The sequence below is a fragment of the Pleurodeles waltl genome, chromosome 5 (genome assembly GCF_031143425.1).
Source record: "Pleurodeles waltl isolate 20211129_DDA chromosome 5, aPleWal1.hap1.20221129, whole genome shotgun sequence".
Classification (NCBI taxonomy): Eukaryota; Metazoa; Chordata; class Amphibia; order Caudata; family Salamandridae; genus Pleurodeles; species Pleurodeles waltl.
Window position 1 is genome coordinate 1,302,245,900 of NC_090444.1, and position 21,591 is coordinate 1,302,267,490.

Here is a 21,591-nt window from a genome sequence, read left to right on the forward strand (position 1 = left end):
GCCCTTCTGCCCTCAGTGAGGAGGCTATTGACAAACTGAGGTCCATCTCTGTGGTTCTGTCGACCATTGTGACTGCCATTCAGAGACTTGCAACTCAAATACAACAGAGTATTCCAAAGTCTTTGGGTGAGCAGGAGCAGTGGGAAGACATCTAGTTCAGGTTCTATGGTGGCTCCGGACGAGCAAGGCTTCCTGAAGGTGAGTGTCTCCTTTTAGGCATTTGGTTTCCACCAGGGTTTCCGTGGTACTGCAGCCATGGTAGAACCCTTGGAGGCGTGCAACCTAATAATCTATCCTGCCGAAGCATGGTCTCTGCCGGCCTGTAGGTGGCTATTGTCGCTCATGGGAGCCATATCGCTGTGGTGGTGCTGGTACCGCCATGGTCATAATTTGGCTGTCTTCTCTGTCAGCCTGTGGGCAGTACACCACCATCATGGCAGTCCTAAGACCGCCAAACTAATAATGATGCCCTACATATGTGTATAAGTTTATATAAGTATATTATTATATGTAGTAATAAATATTGCTGGAATATATTTGATTTACATTATAATAAATGTATACAATAAAATATTGATCATTTACTATTTTAAACTCTTAATTAAAAAATCTAAATTTTTGTCTATTTTTGGTCAATATTATTGACAATACTGTTTTACAATATTTTTGTTCTTACCATTAGAAGTCCATGAGAACATTATCATGGTAAGCAATATTTTTGACACACTTTTTTTTGTCAACAATATTGTTTACACAATATTGTGTTAGGGATCCCAACATTTTACTTGCTTTCTAAAACTTATTGCTCCCCTCCTGGTTTACTCCTTTTTTTCCAAAGCCCTTACCCTCACTTTACTCCTTTTTCACACTTCTTACTTCCCCTCTAGCTTTATTCACATTTTTACAAATCCTCGTACTTCCACTATTGCTTTACTCTGTTTTATCAAACCGACTACTTCAACTCCTGCTTTACTTACTATTAAACCCCTTTACCCCACTCTGCTATATTCACTTTTTATCCCTTCCTACCTCTCCATCTTTACTCCTATTTCCCCTTTCTGCCATACTCCCAGTTTATACTGATCCCATGTTCTTCCACTTTACCTTCTTTTTTCTGCAAACTTCTTTTTTCACTTGTCCTTCAATTATTTTTTTAAACCCCCCTTCTCCTCAAGCTTTAGTCCCATTTTTTACAAACTCCATTCTTCCATTTGCGGTTTACTCCCTTTCTTCAAACCCCTTCTTCCTTTTTCTACTTTAATCCCACTTTTCACAAAATTGTTACTCCCATTCCTGCTTTACACATTTGCTTTCCACATCCCTAACTACCATTCCTGCCTTACTTCAATTTGTTTTACACACCTCTTATTTCCCTTCCCACTTTACTCCCTTTTATCAAACCACTTAGTGTTTACCCTTCCCCATCCATGCCTCCCCTCCATCCTGTATACTAACCCCTTCTCCCTTCTTGTCTCTTTATCGTGCTCTCCTTTATATTTGTGGGGAGAAAGTATCTCGTCATTTAACTTTTCTCCAAAATGAAGTTATGTTACCCTGTTTTGGTCAAGCTGACTTAATGTAATTTAATGTGTTAATTCCTTTTCGAAAGTGTTAAAATGACAGATCTTCCACAACTGTAGCAGCTTGTGACTAGTACTGAATTATCCTGTGTCAAAGTCACTGAAATGCTCTTGTGTTTCTGTGAACATTGTGGAAAGCACCAGTTTTTATGCCACATCTTTAGCAGTGAGTGGAACAGAATTTTACTTAGATGTGCCTTCTAGAACCAGGTGAGTGTTAATTTGTTCCATTGGAGCCTTTGTGATATTTGTTAGCAAAACCATCAAATTGTAATCAACATTGCATGGTTTGAATTTAGGCTGAGATGTGGAAATGTCTTTAGAAAGTTCTGTGCCAATACATGTTGTTCTGGTCCCCTTTACACAGAGGGGAATCATTGGATGATGATTATTGCCATTGCATCATGCGTTATCTGAGATATACATTTGCAGGTTGTTAAACATGACAGCCTTAGGGTGGTCTTCCTCCCAACATTTTGCCTGCCTCCCTCCATTTTCTGATCTTGTTTTGGCTGGCTTTAGGACTCTGCACATTTTACCACTGCCAACCAGTGCTAAAGTGCTCTCTCCCCTAAAACAAGGCAACACTGGCTCATACCCAATTGGCATATTTAATTTCCTTCAAATTCCCTAGTACAGTGCAGTACATGTTCCTAGGGGCTGTAAATTAAATGCTACTAGTGGGCCTGCAGCACTCACTTAAGTAGCCCCTTCACCATGTATCAAGACTGCCATTGCAGGGCCTGTCTGTGCAGATTAAACTGTGATATTGATCTGGAAAGTTAAACCTCTTGCCAAGCCAAAACCTTCCCTTTTTACATGTCACCCCCAAGGTAAATGTATGTAACCCACAGGGGAGGGGGCCATGTATTTAAAAGACAGGACATGCACTTCTAAGTTTTAAATACCCTGGTAGTGAAAAAAAATAATGTTTTTCACTACTGCAAGGCCTATCTCTCCCATTGGATAACATTGGTGTTACCTTATTGTATCTTAGAAGTGTAATTCCCAATCTGGAAGAGTAATTTGACAAGTTTGGTGTCTCTAAACTCACAATTTAAAATCACAACTTATGGTGAAGTCAGATTTTAAATTGTAATTCTGAAAATTCCACTTTTCAAAAGTTGGCATTTTCTTACTTTAGCCATCTGGTGCCTACTGCCTGTCTCCAATATATGCCTGGGGTGTGGTGACAGCTGGGCTTGAGCATTTCCTCTAGACAGCCACACAAAAAGGGAGCTTAGGTGTGACTGATAAGCCATCAACATACTGATGGGCCATCCTGGGCAGGATGGGTGGGAGGGGCTGACACTCACAGCTGAATGGGCAGTGTCCTGACACACAAAGAGCTGCATACCCCCTAGTAGGGAGTCTGGAGCCAGGGCAGGAAGGTAGGGCCTCTACACACTTCAATAATACTTCTTTTAAGTCTGCCTCACTTCAAAGGCACAACTGACACCACCAACATAGTACACTTTTGGACCTGTGGATACTCTACCAGGAAGAAGGACTGCAGTGCTGCTACTCTGCTGAGCTGCTACTCTGCTGGACTCCTGCTTTGCTGAGCTGACCTGTTTCCCTCCTGTCAGTGAGTGAGAAGACTTGGATCTGAACTCTCCATCCCAGAACCACAGTGACTCCACGGGCTTACTTTGCTTGCCACCTGTTCAGAAGTCTCAGGGACATCAAATACTTCCCTTCCATATACAAATAGCACATGGACTTTACTTGCTGTAAGTCCTGCTCTTCCAAGTAGTGCCAGCCCAGTCCAGGGCCATTGGAAGTGAGTGTAAAATGCTGCAACTACCAGAATCTGCATATCACTGCCTTTGCACCAATTTGAACTGATGCACCGCCTGCTGCAAGATTGAGATCAGTGCATCACTGCTGTTGCAGAGACGAGACTGGTGCATTGCATTTGGAACCGCTGCATTTCGCCAGAACCACCACTTCAGAACCAATTCATTGCCTGATCCAGAGTATCACATTCAGAAATTCTGCACCTGGGACTGGTGCACTGCACTCAGACCCAACACTTCACCTCTGTTGCGGGGAGTATTGCACTCCATCTGTGCAGGGATCATCCGCGCACATTGTGCAGCAACAAGAATAGAGGTACTGTTGCTTAGCAGATCCTGCATGGGTCCCGTAGCTGGTCTACAGTCCCTCATGGGCAGCCTAAACTCTTGACTTTGTCCCAGTCCAGCGGGACCAGATATCCCACTTAAGCGCTTATTGCTTCTAAGTGCTAGTCTTCCTTTAATCTTTAAAAATTCATGTCTTGACTTAAATGTATTGGATTTCTGTCATTTTGGTCTTGTCATGTTCATTACATTAAGCCCTACTTTTCTAACCTGGTGTGGAATATTTCTTTGTGGTATTTTCACTATTTTATTGTTTGAAGTGCTGCACAAATACTTTACACCTTGCCTCTTAAGATAATCCTGAGTGCTCGGTGGAAACCTACCATAGGGTGAGCACAGGTTAACTTTTAGTGTGCATTCGATTTACCCTGACTAGGATTGTGGTACATGCTTGGACAGGGTGCATACCTCTGTCTACCAGAAACCCAATTTCTAACCCAGGTGATTTCAGATGTGTATAACTTCTCATGAACAGTATGTTCATAGTCACCTTTAGCATGATCAACTGTCATCCAACATTATACTGTCTTACATGTTACAATCAGTAGAAAAGATGAGGTTTATAAGCATAAAAAACACATTTTTGTGATGTACTTCAATGAACTATGGCCTTATATGTGTAGACTTTTGGTATTATTCAGCCCAGTCAATTCTTCATCTTGTCACTTTACTTATGTTCCATGTGGAAATTGAGTGACAGTTGCATTGTTGCTTTGATCCTTACACTTGTGTACATACTCTTTGCGAATATTGGCTAGATGACCTCCAAATGTGTCACTTGCCATAGTAGATGTTTGCATGGCTCTGGTTTTGCCATTCCAGGTAGTGGCATCACTGCAATCACTCCCACCGCATCTGTTTCTCCATTGCAACTGTGTCCTTTGCATGCTGTGCCTTGTATGTTTCCAGATATAGATTCCCGCATGTGATAGGATGTGCATGATACAATATTATTCCCTGGTGTTGGTCCATCCTGTACGTCAGCTGTGTATGCTCCTTCGATTCTCGATCTCTATTAAAGGGGACAAATGTAGCAGACGTCATGTTCCTTTTTAGGAGTGGATTTTTCCTGGGTATCATATTCCCTACCAGTGCAGAATTTTGGACCTTCAGACACATGCCCCTTGTATGGGACATCAGGTCACATCTTCTTTTTAAAAATGTCCTCAACAGTGCTTTTAAGAAGTGTCTCTACAATGATTTTTCCAGGCTCACATTCCGCAGTGCATATCGTGTTTGGGATATATTTTTGGAACTGACAAAATATTAATTCTCATAGTGTTTATGTAGTTATTAAGGAGGATTCATTTTGTAGGCAATCTTTTAATTATGTCAATGCACATATTAATCTATTTTCTCTACAGTCTGAAATCAAATATGATTTTCATTCACATCTGAAAGTATATGTGCTGGTATCTGCACACATACACTCACAATCCAGGTAAAAAAGGTACAATTCAAAGAACACATTGAGTCATGAAAAGAGCAGAAAAGTAAAATGTGAAATGCACACAGACTTTGTTTCATAAGATGTAGGCCCTCATTATGAGTCTGGCAGTCTTAAGACTGCCAGATTCGTGGTTCCAACTGAGGCAGAGCCACCATGATCTGACCGCCAACACAGTCAGGTTTCCGCCAGTCGACAGCCTGGCGGTCTCTGCAGTTGTAATCCGCAAGGGTGGCTCTGCATGCAGCGCCGCCCTGGGGATTCCAACTCCCCAATCCTCCAGCCTATTCATGGTGGTTGGACTGCCATGGAAAAGCTGGTGGAATGGGGGCATTGGGGGCCCCCTGGGGGCACTGCACTGCCCATGCACTTGGCATGGGCAACTCTGTCGCGCTTTCCATTGCAGGCAGTGGAAAGCGCACCGCCGCACCGCCACATTGCTGCCGGCGAGCCAGGATCAATGTTAAGACCCTGTTTCCCGCTGGGCTGGCGGGTGGAAACACCGGACCAGTGGGAAACTAGTAATAGGGCCAGTGGTGCTCTAGTAGCACTGATGGTCAGATGGTGGTACAAGTTTGCCGGGCAGCCTCTGCTGCCCTCCAAACTCGTAATGAGTTCCACAATGTCTTTTCACCAGTTTCCTCCATGTAAGTGTTGTATATACATCATACATAATGCATTACATAACAGAGGCTCAATATCATCCTTGGGCACAAATAGAGCTTGATTGCAGGGCTGGTAATTTTCCATTCCATAATACAGACTTTTTAGATTTTGTACAATGATCAACATAAAAGTAAAGAAAAATTACATTAGTCATGCTTTCAATTGAGACTTCATCATAGGGAAGTGATCAGTATTTATTTCTGTGGATAAATTAAAATATCACCTACATTTTTAAGATAGTGGATCTTTTTCTATGTCTTTGAAGATAATATTTCTGAATATAAAGTAAACTTGCCTGATTTGTAGTTATACTTGATTTGGTCGAATGACCAAAAAAGTACAAAAAACAGATACAATATATATTATAAATTGCACATAAATGATACTTACAATGACAATGACGCCAAGATAATCATCACATAAAACAGCCTATGTCCACAGGAACATCCTACTAGGATAGGTAAAAACTTCTAGCAGCAGAAACGGCTAAAGAGTCCTTGAATTGAACAAAAGGGTCCTTCATGCCAACTAGTATAGCAGACCAACTGACATCTTCCAAAGACCTGTGGCCGTGCCGCTATCGCACCAATATTAGTCTGTTAGCTAGCCAATCACAATATGGACAATGCTAAAAACGGCCTAAATATAAATAGCAAGGGATAAACCCAGAATGACCCTTAAGTTACAATCATAATTCATATTTAGGTGTGATTATCATGAAATCCCTAGACGCCCCCAGCCTAAAAACAAAAGCAGGTGAATGATACTTTTGTATGATTTACTACTCAAGAGCACTCATTCATTAATGTCGGAGCTGACTGATTTACATTCTTTGATCTGTCACTTTGGCACTTCTAAATGCTGTATCGTGCGCTTATACGAACAGTACCTCCTCCAAGCAGGGCTAATTACAGTTTCCCTAAAAAAAGTCCTTTTGATCAAAGTTTCCATTCCCACTGCAAAAACGCGCTACCTCAAAGACTATTGCCTTCTTCAGATCACGTCCCAGTAATGACTTACTCCCTCCAGTTTACAAACTGGGATTACACATTTCTTCCATGGCAATGTGAATCTGTGGCAGAATAACATCAAATGATCTGATGATTCTATTTCCTGTGGGCAATATGGGTGGGCCGTGCACGAAGAAACAGCCAATTGTGTCCCATTTTGCGGTAAACCTTCCTAAGGGTAATGTTCAAAGTTTAGTACACATTTATGGCTCAAAAACTGAAACTGTCCAATAGAACTCCCTCGTTGTGGTCAGACCAGATTTGCACCATGACCTTTTCCCAGTACATTGTTTTAGTACCTGATTACCACTTTTACACATTTCCGCTGTTGAATTCCACAGTATTTCCATTTTCAGTTCCCCAAGCTGGTTCTTAACATAGTTCTGCTATGGGGTGTGGGCTTGTCTATCACAGGAAATTAGCTCTACTAACGACTCACTGTAAAGAGTGAGCTCTGGTGTTGACCAAATCCTGATCCAATATAACAATGCCTTTAAAAAGGTCACCATGTGGATGCAATTTAAGGCTAAGTCCAACCTCAAAGGGATCAGGGGAGTGCTCAGTGGTAGATTAAAAAGGCCCGAAGTAATCTATCCTTTAATTTAGTAAGCATGGTTGCGTCAGCAAACCCCCAAATCTCCGCCCCATAGGTAGCTGCTGCCACCACTGTAGCTCTATAGATTTTCAGAGCTGTTGACACAGCACCTCCTGCATTTTCATTATACGTCCTTACAATTAGCAATGCTCTCTGATTGAGGGCTATTTTACCCTTCCTCATTTGCAGCGCCCAGGACAAATTGTCAGTCACTCTTATGCCTAAGTAATCAAAGTGCTTGACCATTTCTATTGGGAATCCCTCAATCTTCATCCTCCTCCAAGGGACTTATGTGAGTTAATTCCCATATATTTTGTTTTTGATAGATTCATTTCTATGCCCCTAATATCACATAAGACAGCAAAAGCATCTAGTTCCATCTGTAAACCCCTGGGGGGTTTCAAGATTAATAGGGTATTATCCCCAAACATTCAAATCAGAACACAAACTCCAGCAATCCTTGGTGCATCATGTTTACATATGTTTCTCCATTTAACTGCCCCAATAATATAAAGGCTAAAAAGTATAGGAGCAAGTACTCATCCCTGTTTTATTTCGAGATTGATAAGGATTTTATCTGTTAGATCTCCTCCCACATGCCACCTCATGTTTGCAGAATTGTTACTATGCAATACTCTTAGGATCCAAAGAAGATCTCCATGTAGCCCATAGCTTCTAGAAGTTTCCATTGTTCAGCAGTCTGTCCATCATATGTTCTTTTTGCTTTTGTCACATTAAGTGGGAAGGATATGCCCAGACATTGGTCCCGTGATCACTGCGCGACTTGATTCAAGCTAGCCTGGCTGAGGAGGGGGGATACCCTGAGACCAGTCCCAGGATGCTTGTTCCTGGTACAGGGAGGACCTGGTCTAGCAGTCTCGGCTTGGCTGTTCATATGGGGAGCAGGGTCAAGACTGATTTGCATACGACTGGCTCCAAACTGAGGTGGTGCGGTGGGCAAAAAAAACAATGAATTAAACCTATATCTCTGTGACTGGGGGTGAATGTTTGCATTGTTCAGCATTCCGTCCATCATCTATTATTTTTTGCTTTTGTTGTCCTAAGTGGGAAGAGTATGCCCAGATGTGGGTCCTATTCTCACTGTGCCACTGGATTCAAGCTAGCCTGGCTGATGAGAGGTGATACCCTGAAACCGGTCCCAGTAAGCTTGTTCGTGGTCTAGGGAGGACCAGGCCTGGCAGTTTGGGCTGAAATGTTCCCATGGTGAGCAGGGTCAAGACTGATTTGCATACGGCTGGGTCCAAACTGAAGTGGCCTGGTGGGCAAAAAACAATCGATTAAAGCCAGAACTCTGTGACTGGGGGTGATTGTTTGTATTGTTCAGCATTCCGTCCATCATCTTTTCTTTTTGCTTTTGATACACTATTTAGAGCACCTATTGCCTACTATAACATTTTCAAACCAAATTGAGTGTTTTGTTTTGCGGAAGATGTCTTATGTTAACAAGTATATTCAAAATGTGACCTACCTCATGTGGGTTTGTATGTAATCATCTCCGTGGAACTTTAGGGTTATATTTTCCTCTTCAGGGCCATTTGTGTTCTATATAAAGTTCTAAATCAGGCCCTTGGTTTATAGAATCTTTATCAGTCAACATGTGCTTCTTCACCATATAAATACTAAATGAATACATGTAGACTAATATACATTTGTATTGAGTTAATCATAGCCCATAAGCCAAGATTTAATTGACTTCATCACCCAAGATCTTTCTCACTACATCAATCAATGCAAAAATTGCATGGCTTGACCTCCTTGCCTACTGTCACTATTGTTGAAACCACTGGTACCATCAATACTACTCACTTGGGGGCCCCATCTGACTCTTACGTATATCACATCTTCACTAATGGACTCCTAACAATCAGCAAAACACTAACACCCATCCTCACTACCTCCACCACCCATCCTCAATGCCACCATCATGCCCTTTTTAAGAAACCATCCACTAACCCAGCCATACTTTCCAGCTAAAGATCCATCTCCATTCCACCATACCTGGCAAAGGTCTTGGAGAAACAAATCATCCAATGCCTCACCAATTACCTGAACAACCATCAGCTCCTTGATGCTATGCAGTGTGGATTCAGGCCCAAACACAGTACAGAAAGAGCACTCATCGCATACACAGATGGCATCCACATGATGCTTGACAAAGGGGACTTTACAGCCCTCATTTTCATGGACATGCAGCATTTGGCAGGGTCACACACCCCATCCTCATCAGGAGGTTGCACAAAATTGGCATCCAAAGACCCACTCTCTCCTTTTTAATGGACTGAGCATAAGCTAGTACCTTAGTTCTTGGAAACCTGCACACTCATCTGCGAGTGCCTCAAGGTGCATCACTCAGCTCCACTGTCTTCGACACATGCATGATCCCCCAGACCAACATCATCATCAGGCACATCAGCATCCTCTCCTGCACTACTGCATGTAACTCAAACCCTCCCTCTCAACAAGATCCCCAGCACAAGAAACAAGTTCACTGACTGCATGACTGAAGTCGCTAACTGGGTGAAGGCTAATTGTCTCAAGCTCAACACTGACAGGGCACAAAGAGTGATCTTTAGCAAGAACGCCTGACCAAGGGATTCCAACTGGCGGCTGATCAAACTCACCCTGCCCACAAGCCAGAGAACTTCAAACTAGGCCTGTGTGGAGTTTGTGGAGTTTCACTCTGTGGAATTCAGCAGAGTTACTGAAAAACCTCACCAAATTCCGCAGAGTTCCCCGAGTGGGTGGAGAATCTTATAAATACACTATTCCTAGATACTCTCCAGTCCGTGCCAATGACTGCTGCAAGTGTCACTTTTCATGTTTCCTTCTGGCGCAGTTTTAGCTTAACAAGGCTTTTTACACATAAACAATACATCAAATGTTCTCAAATCTCATTAAAAAACAATCACGATGTGCACAGCTGCAGATCACAGGAGTACAAAGGCAGCTGCACTGTACAGGAAGAAACAGCACTGTTTACATGGAACCAAGAGATACAAAGCCAGGGTGAAATCCTTAAGGGTACAGTATATTGAGGAATTCCACATCAAACTTCTTTGTTGTGCAAACCCTACAGACAAACAACAGAGCTGGATGCATGGATGTTTCAGTTTGTTTCGTGCCAAGGCACCTTTGTGCAACTCCAGCTCATCCAGCATTGTTAGGTGGGCTGTCTTGTGTGGATGCATAAGAGCATCTGGCTGCAACAGAGCACCTTGATTCCCAAGGTGCAGTTCAGCATGCGGTGCAGGCGGGTGCTCCCCATGGGCATTTGGCCACCTAAGAGGTGCACAGTGTGAGGAAACCCCGGGCCCGGGAAGTGCTGGTTGCACAGGTTTAGGAGGTGGAGATGCCCTGAACACATGGGCTGCCACGACGGCCAGAAATTCACAAGTCAGACTGGGCAAGAACGGAGCATCTTACTTGCTTCTCAGGACTGTCCTGGGGTTAGACACAGAGGTCAGCAGGCTTATGATGTGGGCACAGCAGGCGTGGTGTAAGTCTGTGTGCGTTGAGGTGCGAGACACCCCTGCACGGCCAGTAGGCTGCATAGCTGCACTTCTGGTCTTCTCTGACACCAAAACAAACAGCTGCACTCTTTCCCAGGAAAACTTAAAGTGCTTTCTCAATTGGCTCATCTGGCCCAAGAATACACTTTTCAATGGCTGCCGAGCTTCAGCCAATTGCAGAGCAGAGTGATACATTAAGTGACTAAGATAGAGAAGACGGACAGAAACCTAGTACATCAGCCGCCATCTTTAGAAATGAAACAGCGCCCTTTTGGTTAAAAAGCAAAATTGTTGGAGACTATTAACTCTGCCATGCAATGGTGTTAAGTTTTTGCCAAACTCTGCACTCCAAACAGAGTGCAGAGTGGGAGAAGCTCTGCAAACTCTGCTAGCGAACTGGAGTTTTTTGCCCACCCATACTTCAGACTCATCCTCAACCCGCCACACAGAACTCACATTACACCATGACTCAGGGAGTTCCACTGGCCCTCAAAACACAAACAGGCTCATATCAAACTACTTACAAACATATTCAAGCCACTACACGACTAAGGCCCCACTTACCTGAACAATTGCACCTCCTTCTACAGGCCACCCAGTCACCTTTGCTCCGCAGGACTCCTACTCGTACACACCACATCCCATGCACACACAGAACCATATCAGGAGAATGGGCATTCTCTTACATCAAACATAAAGCATAGAACAACCTCCTACTCCACATCAGAGCCTCCTCCTCTTGTCTAGAATTCTGCAAGAAGCTGAAGACCAGGCTTTTCAATTAACCAACCTACCATAGGCTGTGCTATGAACACACACTTGCTCAGCACCAGGATCCCCTCACAGGTGATAGTATGCTTTACAAACACACACAACATAACATAACAGAGGATATTAACATTTTTAAAGGTCTTTTGAGATACATATTCCCAAAAACCTTGCACTGTCTGCTTCAAAGTGTAACACAAATAATTTATTGTTTGATCAATTGAAATCTTGCATTGTCATATTTACTGAAAACTCGCATATTTTCAAGATTTAAAAAACATACCTAAAAATAGTTTCAAACATCAAATATACAGACACCTAAAAGAACCTTAAAAGATTAATTAATAATTTTCTATAAAGTGCTTATCTAAGATTAAAAATAGCAAATAGTGCATTAAGATACATAAAGCAGCAATACATGATATCTTATAGCAGTGGGAAATATTTACTGTACTACTATACTTGATATTAACTATGGCCATTTTTAAACACACAGTTTAATTACTATCAACAAAACTGAGCCGAGATAATCTCATACATTTTTTTACCACTAGCTTTAAAAACTTTTTAAAATGACAGTCCACTAACTTAAAGCAGGCAATCACAGCTTGCCTGCATGTCTGAATTCCCTGCTCATTAAAGGGTATTTTTAGCAACCTCCTCCTCTCTTTTAGTAGAACAGGGCAGAGACAGGTCAAATGAATAATATTTTCCTTCCCCATTTTACACATTCTACAGCAAGTGGATTTTGCATCCCGAATCCAAGGCACCCCATGGGTAAGCCCAGGGAGGAGACTAAACTGAAACCTGATTACATTGTCTTTTAAATGTCTAGACCAACTAGTATCTAGATAGGGTAACAGTTTGAGAATCTGGTTTCATGTAATATCAACCAGGTGTGAGATCGGCCTCTTTATCTTTTAGCAGTGAAATGTTTTTCATCCGATCGTTGATAACTTTTTTGAAAGGTTCTAAGGGCAGAGATATTTCCCATGATGCATGAATTGCTAAGCTGTCAATTGCTGCTTCCACAATACTGCTGTGACAGGGCGTTTATATTTGTGTGGACTTCTTGCCAAAGAACTTGGCATGGTTGATTTGAGCTGTTTGACTTTATTTGTTTTCACACTTTGATATAAGTTCCTTCCCTTACAATATTTTGATTTACTAGGCCAAACTCTAGCATTATCTGCACTGGCGAGGTATTGCGGGGGAGATGGAAGAGAGATCTAAATATCTTTGAAATAATCATATTTAACCTTGTCACTTTTTTGCCACACAGTGACTTACTTCCATAGGAGATACTCTGCAATAGTTTTGCAGATATTACTTTTAGCAATGGCGGATAGCTTGGACCAGTGGCTCCCAACCTGTGTTCCAGGGCTCCTTGGGGGCCATGAAGCCTCCTTAGAGGGTCCGCGACTGCTTAGAAAATGTAATTAAATAATATTAACAGATTAGGTCCCCATCTTTCAGTGATGACTTAGCGGGGGGTCCCCTGGTTCCAATAATGATTCAGTCAGGGTCCCTGGGTACCAATAATGATAAAGTGGGGGTCCACAGAAGTGAAAAGGTTGGAAACCACTGGCTTGGACCATCCAATGACCTCTGTAATGTATGAAATGTGACGATCAGTGGATTACCCTTCCTCTACAGGTCATGTCTGTGCTGCTGGAAGAAGCCCTCATCGTCAAATAGTAGTCCCCAGGTATCTATAAGTTTTGACCTGTTCCAATTTTTAGTCTTTCGGGTACCATTTGTGCGTTTTCTGTATCCTGTTGCTCACTCCTTGGTTTTCTTTTCATCAATTGCTATGCCATTGACTACTGAATAATGTGATATTTTATCGATAAGTCGTTGCAGGACTATTCTAGTTTGACTTAAAAGAATCACGTCATCTGTGTGCTGAAGGTTCAAAATATGCTTGCCTCCTAGTTTAGTGGGATGCACGTTTACTTCATTCAGTGCTTGAGACAGGTTGGAAAAAAACAAATTGAACAAGTATTGCACAAGGATGCAACCTTGCGTCAGACCCTGGGAGGATTTCTTAGAGAGGAAAAAAACATAACCTATTTTCAGCCTTACCCAGGTATCTCAATACAGCAGCTGAATTGCTTTTAAGAGACAGCAGAGGATACCAAGATTAGCCAATTTTTGCCAACGGAGATGGGGCCAGATGTAGCAAAGGGTTTGCGCCTCGCAAACGGCGAAAAACGCCGTTTGCGAGGCGCAAAAGCCTCTCTGCTATGCAGAAATGCATTTTGCGAGTCGGATCCGACTCGCAAAATGCATTTCCGACTCGCAAATAGGAAGGGGTGTTCCCTTCCTATTTGCGACTCGCAATGCTATGCAATTTCATTTGCGCCCGCGAAAGCGGTCGCAAATGAAATCGCTGTTACCATCCACTTGAAGTGGATGGTAACCCATTTGCAAACGGGAAGGGGTCCCCATGGGACCCCTTCCCCTTTGTGAATGATCACAAAAACTATTTTTCAGAGCAGGTAGTGGTCCTATGGACCACTGCCTGCTCTGAAAAATACCGAAACAAAAGGTTTCGGTTTTTTTTCTAAGTGCAGCTCGTTTTCCTTTAAGGAAAACGGGCTGCAGATAGAAAAAAAAAAACTGCTTTATTAAAAAGCAGTCACGGACATGGTGGTCTGCTGTCTCCAGCAGGCCACCATCCCCGTGAGTGCCCATACTCGCAATGGGGTCGCAAACTGCGACCCACCTCATAAATATTTATGAGGTGGGTCTTTGCGACCCCATTGCGAGTTGCAGAAGGTGTCTGAGACACCTTTCTGCATAGCAAATTGCGACTTGCAATTTGCGAGTCGCACAGACTCGCAAATTGCAAGTCGCAATTTGCTTTTTTCCTACATCTGGCCCCTGGTGCTGTAAGCAGTGGAATGCCGAATTATAGTCCACAAAGCACAAGTAGATTGGATGCTTATTTGACTTGTGTTTATCAATAATTACTGAGAGTGCTAGTATATTTGGCTCCGGCCCGGGCCCTCGAACAAACCCCGACTGATTGGGAGGAATAATATGTTTATTTTCCACCCATAGAGAAAGTTCTGAAAGGAGAAGCCCTGCAAAGAGTTTTGCCTCAGTGCCTTGTACTGTAATAATGCTGTAATTTGCCGGTATGTGTCAGTCTTCCCCTTGAAGAAAAGTGTTATTATCGAGCCCCTCCATGAATCCGGGATGGCCTCTATTTGGAGTGTGTTACTGAAAATTACAGATAAGCTGTCTGCCCAGAAGACTGAATTTACCCTATATAAAGGTGGTGGACTTCCTTCCGGAACCGGTGCAACATCTTGTCTACTTAATTTGAAGATTTACATATTTGCTGTGCAGAAAAGTTGAGTTAATGGTCATCTGAGTTTTCTGCTCATGTGGGGTTTTGCTACCCGTATTTTGTATAGGAGGTAAAATGACCACCGAGGGTTGGTTGAATTGTTTTGTCAAAAAGGCAGCTCAACCTGTTTCTGTTAAGGTTGAGGTTGTGACTGCCATAGTGACAGTGTTGAAATTGTTGGCCATTCTACAGGCGTCTCTTGAATTTTTATTTTTAATGAGATACAATGCTTTCGCCCAGAGATTTTTATTTTGCTGTTGTTCTGTCTTCCCAAAATAGTCTCCCGTAAGCTTTGTTTATGGACTTCAGTTTCGATTGGAGCTCGGGGGGGTTCCTTAGCTGCCGCTGAGCTAATCTCAAAACAAAATTACTGTTCCTCATTAGGATGCTGCACGATGCAGACATTTTGATCTTGTTTGAAGCTTGTAGATGGTATCTGGATTGACGCATCTTGTTGTCAACTTCCGATGAGTAAGTGGTCAATAGCTTTTCTATAAAAAAGTGCCCACTGCACTATTGGGTTAAGGAAGTCAACTGAGAAACAATGCTTTACAAGAGTGTTGGTAGTGGCCCCAATCACGTCTATTGTGCTTTCCGACCAATGCAGTTTCCTAAAATTTGTTGTTACTGTCTCCCCTGGAAGGGAGTTTTCCTTTTGATGAAAGGTGCATTAGGATGTAAACTCGCTAATTTGTTGCTGAAGGTCGCTTTAGTTTGTTTTCTTGATCTCAAATGGTGAAATGAGTTTAAATAGATGTAAGGTTACTGCTGAAAAATCAATTCTTGAATGTGAGCCAGCTGCTTGTTAGGTCCATGCAGGAGGGGAGTCTTGTTACTGCCTACCATTCACTACTCGTAGACTCAAGGCTTCTAGATCTTTTACTAGCACCACTGCCCTTCCGAATCTTGGACCATTACCCTCAGGGCCAATGAGATGATTGGGGATAGCCCATAGAAAATCTTGTAGTAGTAAGTTTTCCTCGCAGGTAAATGCTAAAAGCAAATTCACATTGAAATCACCAGATATGATTTCAAAGGGTGTTGCGTTTTGCGATATCTCTAACAGCATGTTTACTAGTTTTATAGACATCGATTTCTTAGCGCTTGGGTCTGGATGAATGTAGATAATAATTAATAGGAGAGAGCTTTTGGTGCCCTTATGCCATTTCCTCAACTTTGCCACGAAGTTATTGTTTTCTGAGGTCAGCTGCTTGCTTTCCATCTTAAGACCTGTTTCTGTAAAAGTTGCCAGGCTTCTCCATGGGCACCTGTAGTTCATTATTTTAGCAGCTGGACTGAAATAGCCAACACATCCATCCAATACAAACGTCTGTGTTGCCCATGTTTCCTGTAGAAGAACAAAGTTAAAATCCCTACTAAAGCTATTCAGAAAGTTGTTACAGATGTTGGTGTGCACCCCATTTATATTCCATGAGCATAATTTCAAACTTTCCTTTAAGTGGATGGAGATGGTTAACTTGGAAGGCTGCAAATTAGTTTGTCAGGCTCGGCAGTCAACACGAAAAGCTGCTGTTAACCAAAAATGTACTTTATTGATTTTATATCAAACCATAGAGAAGACGATCGCAGTGACATCCTTTTACGTAGATGACATTTGATACAAATCAATGACATAGTATGTATTGACAGCAAGGTTGTTCTTTACATCTACAGTATTTGGAAGACATCAAAACAGATATTGTCTATAACTCCCTGCTCAGTATATATTACCTGCTCTTTTCTTTAACAAGTAACTCCAACCACCTCCCTCTCAACTGAAACACCAAGATAGTCAGGCTCCGTATGTGTGCATTACTCAATAGAATAGAGATAAGAAACATCAGGCGGGAAGGGACTGGAAATGTCCATAAGTTACATTTCTCGGTACTCAGGGAGGTCTACACTTATCAATCACCTTGCATCGTTTGCAGTTGGGATTGTTCCAATATCATGTCCTATTCCACAGCGATTGGTCGCTTATGTAACACTCTGTACTCCTCTCTATTCAGTGCTGTACTGTTAGACCTGACAGCCTTAGGGTGGTCACCCCTAACTTTTTGCCTGCCTCCCTCCCCTTTTTTGACACTGTTTTTGCTGGCTTTTAGACTCTGTGCACTTTATCACTGCTAACCAATGCTAAAGTGCATATGCTCTCTCCCTTTAAACATGGTAACCTTGGATCATACCTGATTGGACTATTTAATTTACTTAAAAGTCCCTAGTAATATATGTGCCTAGGGCCTGTAGATTAAATGCTACTAGTGGGCCTGCAGCACTGGTTGTGCCACCCACTTAAGTAGCCCCTTTACCTTGTCTCAGGCCTGCCATTGCAAGGCCTGTGTGTGCAGTTTCACTGTCACCTCGACTTGGCATTTAAAAGTACTTGCCAAGCCTAAACCTCCCCTTTCTCCACATATAAGCCACCTCTAATGTGTGCCCTAGGTAACCCCTAGAGCAGGGTGCTGTGTGGGTTGAAGGCAGGACATGTACCTGTGTAGTTTACATGTCCTGGTAGTGTAAAACTCCTAAATTCGTTTTTGCACTACTGTGAGGCCTGCTCCCTTCATAGGCTAACATTGGGGCTGCCCTCATACAGTATTGAAGTGGTAGCTGCTGATCTGAAAGGAGTAGGAAGGTCATATGTAGTATGGCCAGAATGGTAATACCAAATCCTGCTGACTGGTGAAGTTGGATTTAATATTACTATTCTAGAAATGCCACTTTTAGAAAGTGAGCATTTCTTTGCACTTAAATCTTTCTGTGCCTTACAATCCATGTCTGGCTGGGCTTGGTTGACAGCTCCTTGTGCATTCACTCAGACACACCCCAAACACAGGGTACTCAGCCTCACTTGCATACATCTGCATTTTGAACGGGTCTTCCTGGGCTTGGAGGGTGGAGGGCCTGCTCTCAGGATTGAACTGAAAGGGCACCTGGTGCACTTCTTAGCCACTCTTTGAAGTCTCCCCCACTTCAAAGGCACATTTGATTTGGGTATAAAACAGGGCCTCTGCCCTACCTCATCAGACACTTGCTAGAGAAGAAACCTGAACCAGAACCTGCATCCTGCCAAGAAGAACTGCCTTGCTGCCTAAGGGACTCACCTGACTGCTTTCTACAAAGGACTGCTGCCTTCCTGTTGCCCTGCTGCCGTGCTGAACTCTTGCCTTGCTGCTGAAGTGCTCTCCAAGGGCTTGGATAGAGCTTGCCTCCTGTTCCCTGAAGTCTCAGGACCAAAAAGACTTCTCTTTTTCATTTGGACGCCTTGTGCGCCAAACAAATTGATGCACAGCTTGCTCCGCGGTGAAAAATTCACTGCACGCCGATCCGGAAAGACGCCGCTCGACGCGACGCCTGCGGTGCGACCGGAACTTCGACGCATGGCCTCGCCTGGACAAACACCGCCGACTCCAGAAAAGAAATCGACGCAACGCCTGCCGTGAGGGAGAAGATTCCACGCACAGCCCACCAGAACGACGCACAGCCAGAAAACAAGCCTAGGATTCCACGCACAGACCCTGGGACATCCGGTAATCCCGCGAACCACAGAAAGAGACTGTCCGCGCGCCGGAAAACAACACCCGACTTCCCCGCGTGAAAAATAACAACGCAAGTCCGTGTGTGCTGGGGAGAAATCGATGCACACACCCTTTTTCCACGTATCTCTTCTTCTGTGGCCCTTTGCGGAGATTTTCCACTTTAAACCAGGTACTTTGTGCTTGAAAGAGACTTTGTTTGGTTTTTAAAGACTTAAGACACTTTATATCACTTTTCAGTGATATCTCTACCATTTCATATAGCATCTTTATTCATTTTGACCTGCAAATATCCAGATAAATATTACATATTTTTCTAAACACTGTGTGGTGTATTTTTGTGGTGCTATGTTGTGTTATTGTATGATTTATTGCACAAATACTTTACACATTGCCTTCTAAGTTAAACCTGACTGCTCGTGCCAAGCTACCAGAGGGTGGGCACAGGATAATTTGGATTGTGTGTGACTTACCCTGACTAGAGTGAGGGTTCTTGCTTGGACAGAGGGTAACCTGACTGCCAACCAAAAATCCCATTTCTAACAAGTACTTTTTGCAGACGCCCACTGGTACAACTTCTCCAACCACTGCAACACTAGGGAGGGGATTGGTGATTTCCAATGACGTGTTATTTGTAGCTTAGCCAGTGGTAAAATGCCAGATCTACAGAGGTAGCCTCAGTATGGGCACTTTTCAATCTTGGGTAGAGCCCCAGTATGCAATGTTCCATTGAATCCCAATATGAGTGTTCCATTAGTGATCTAAGTGAGTTTCCAACTCATTCCCAGTAGGGCGACAGTTGGTGACATGCCCATATTATGTGTGTCAAATGCGCATCCTCAATGTGGCGTCAGGGACATGTGGATTTCGCTGAGGGAAAGATGGCATGGATCTTTGAGGGCATCTGGTATGCCCTATGAAAAATCATGAATTGAATAAACTTAAACTGTGTGTTACAGGGTAAGTGGGTGGCATATTCTAAGAGGCTCCAACCTCCTTGTCATGAAGCAGGCAAGCAACCTCTGTTTCCTAACTCTCCAGTAATGGCAAGAGAGACAACAGGAGGTGATGGTGTGAGAGCATAGGCCTTTATATATGCACCAAACTAAGTTCCTACCTGTGCCAATCTCATGAATCACTTGTACAAATGCGTGTGTTCGTGGTTCTTCCCCTGTCTGCGTCCAGTGTGTTCTAATAAATCTCAATATAGCAGCATGCCTGAGGAAGAGGGTCACGGGTATAGCATGTGATTGTATGAATTACTGATGTGTAATTAGTAGTCCCGTCTCAAATAAGTCCCCCACCGTTGATATTGATACACCTTGCTCTTCCCACTGTCTGAGCATAGCTGTCAACAGAACACCTGTAGGTGTGGACAGGCCACACTGCAGGACAAAAGGGGCATACGGGGTCATGGATCTTGTTATGTGAACTGCTGAATGCCAGTACATCAGGGCATTATATAGTAGCAATGGTAACATTTGGGGACAACATAGCTTCCTGGGTGATAACAGTCAGGGTAGGTAGCCATTTCGTAACTGTGCCAGCGTATAACCTATTTCTTGACAAATTATGCTCACTAGCCCATAAGAGAGCCACTGTAGCTGTGCTACCAAACAATAAGATCAAAAATCTGGTGCACCCATCCACCAGTCAACTGATAGCTGTAATTTTTGAAGAATAACGTGGCTTCTGCCAGAGGCCCACATGAGGTTTGATAGTAGAGAGTTCAGCGTTCGAAAAACTGTGGCTAGGATAATGATGGGGAGATTAACAAAATAATATAGTAGCTACAGGAGCATCACACATCAAGCAAGTCTGTGTGGGATCGGTGAATATGAATGCCTAGGTATCGAATGGATTGGTGAGCTACCAGAATTTGGTGTGTCCCCAGTGGGATCGGGTCAGTGGGTAGGATGTCCCAAAAGGAGAATGCTTTTGATTTGGCTTGATTAACCCACAAGCCAGATAAATCTCAAAATAATTGGAGGGTTCTAGCTACAGGTGTCAGGTCCATTGCAATATCACTGGTGCATGTAAGCATGTCGTCCTCGTATAAGGAAATTCTGTGTTCCTGGCGCTCACCTGGGAAGTTCCATCCCACCCCTTCCTGGCACAGTCTTTGTGAGAGTGGTTCTATTGCCAGGACAAGAAGCAGTGAGGACAATGGCCAATTCTGTCATGTGCCCCGGGCAGTGGAGACAATAGAAAAATATGTCCTGTGTCATATTCAGAAGAAATGTATGTCCCCATTCTAGCTCTGGCCATTGGGTGTTTAAAGAATTGTCACCCAACTTATACAGGCAGGTTGGAAATTACATTTTTGTAATACTAGAAAGAGGTAATCCCACTCTAGGGAGTTGAACGCCTGCTGTAAGTCTAGTGATATACAGACTGCCCTGTGGAAGGGATTGTTGGCGTCCTCCATGATCTGATTAAGGAGCCTAATATTCAATAAGGTACTCCTGCAGAGGATGAATCCTCATTGGTCAATATTAATTAGCCTTGGAAGCAAAGGAAGCAGTCTTTGGGCCAGCACCTTGCTGAGAATATTATAATCTGTGATTAAGAGGGCAGCGGCCTGTAAGAAGATAGGTCCTCAGGATCCCTGCCCGGGTTCAACAGGAAGGTGATACTGTCTTGGCTTGACATGAAAGGTGGCCTGCCCTCATCCAGTACAGCTCAATACAGCTTCTCTAGTTGTGGGACAAAATTTGTGGCAAATGTAGAATCAACTTCTAGGGGTAGCCTATCCTCTTCTGGCATCTTGTTGCCTGCCATCTCCTTAATGGTCATATGTATTCCCTCCATAGAAACTGACGCTGATAGTCTTGTACGCTCATCTCCTGAGAACTGCGGGAGTTGTAAATTATCAAGGAACCTATGCTGAAGTGTCAACGAGGGCGCTGGCCCCCCCCAGCATAGATTGGCATAGTATGCTTGAAAAGTGGTATTGA